The following is a 2,061-nucleotide window of genomic DNA, read 5'->3' on the forward strand; positions in this document are numbered from 1 at the left end:
TTATTACAGGACAGCAGCTCCCCTGCCTACACGCTTACATTAATTGGCGAATTTTTGTTNAAAAGATTGTGTGTAATGTAATAGTTTGTTTTAGATATTGAATACATTTACAATAAATACTCGTTTTTGATACTACTTCAGTTTGCCAACTAAATAGTTTTGTTTACATCATACATTATTGCACGCAAATAGTTGAAGGAGAAGCTCCGCCCTATTCTCTTCACCCTCTCACTGTTTACATGTGTGCGATAATGTGTGATAAAACCAAAATATTTACTTCAGAAATCGACACAATAGTGAAAAACAACTATGTAATTTTGAAACTTCTTTTGTTTATAATTTGAAATCTAAAGCCGAGTAACATGTATAAGAAAACGTTATTCAGAATAATGTCCTTAACAACATATGTCAAGCTAATTGAAATCGGTGAGAAAATCCGCTTTCTAAATAATTACCAAGAACCCTTAGTACGTAGTGCGTTTGTCCCCCACGGAAATGTAACATTATATATTTTTAAATTTGTAAAATTTTTTATATAAATCGGCAGAACTAATAATGCTGTCTAAGAGAAACTGTAGAACTATCGAGGATGCAAATAGAATTCATGTCAGAATTTGCAATTTTTGAGTGTGCAGTGCCATCTTCATGCCGATAGCCCACGCTCCAAAATTTAGATACGTCTTGCGCGTATTTTTGCGCGTGTTTACCAACGCAGATAGTAGGGAAAAAGTGGCATGAAAGAGCTAGGTTTTAAAAAAACCATTTTCAATTATTCGGCAGTTTCTGAACAAATATCACGGAAGTTTTAATTTTTATATAGCAACATTGAAATGACCAGGTTGCTGCTTGGCGCATTACCGGAACTCCAGGACTTGTAACACTCAATAAAGTAATTACGCGAGACGCACTTAAGCATACGAATTAATACCACGAAGCCCCGTAAAGTCCGATTCTAGCCGCTGCCGAAAACTCGAAACTATGGCAAAGGTTACGTCCTTGCCGGTATCAACACGCGAAATTCAGCGACTTGCCTCGACACGAGACTCGAGTAATGCGTATTCGTGGCTCACAAATAGACGAGGGCACCTCACCGTACGTCGTCGTCGTTCTCTATCCCGTAGATGCATTCAGAAGTCTCGTAGAACACGAACGTCGGGAGTCCTCGGAAGTGCGTCCGTCCCGTTCGATAGATAGCGACCAAGAGGACGAGGATCGCGATCGATTCGGGGTCGATACGCCTGAGCGCGCTAGGGTCGCGTAGGATAGATCGCTACGGCCAATCAGATCGCGAGGGGCGCTACACGCGACGCGATACTCGCACTCGGCGGCAGGATCCGCGGCCGCAAAATTTGAATAGATTACCGGACCCTCACTCTCAAAAATGGAAGCAGCAGATACTTTCAAGCGCCGGATTTCGCAGATATAAAAAATGCAGAATGCGATAACGCAGCAAGATAATGGTTGCAGGGTAGCGGCTGAGTTGTGCAGCAAGATTTTCTGGCGACGAAAGGGAGGTCAAAGCTATCTCGCTCTCTCGTTGTTCTTATTTGCTCCTCGGCTGGATAGCGTCGATGGTCGCTGTATTTGCTGTAGTCATCTTCCGGGCCGCTTGCTCCTTAAAACTCACTCCTCCGGCCGTCGTGCGAGTGCCTAGCTGCGACTCCAAGCACGCCCCTCTCTATTTTAGTATTTAGTATTTTACATTTGATAATGTTATCTACAAGCAAACCTTTGGTACCCCTATGGGTTCACCTCTATCACCCATCATTGCCGACATTGTCCTTCAGGACATAGAAAATGAAGCGTAAAACAACCTTGGTTTACATCTACCTTTCTATTACCGTTATGTCGACGACAATGTCTTGGCGGCTCCAGCACATAAGGTTGATAACAGTGTTAAAACTTTTAATTCATTCCATGAAAGAATCAATTTTACAGTTGAGTTGNAGAGAGATCGTTGTATTAATTTTTTGGACCTATCTCTGAATGTTGTTGGCAATGGTATAAGGATAGATTGGTATCATAAAAGTACTTTCTCTGGAAGATATTTGTCCTTTTTTT

The sequence above is a fragment of the Pseudomyrmex gracilis genome, unplaced genomic scaffold, assembly GCF_002006095.1.
Source record: "Pseudomyrmex gracilis isolate BER0280 unplaced genomic scaffold, ASM200609v1 scaffold_2178, whole genome shotgun sequence".
NCBI lineage: Eukaryota > Metazoa > Arthropoda > Insecta > Hymenoptera > Formicidae > Pseudomyrmex > Pseudomyrmex gracilis.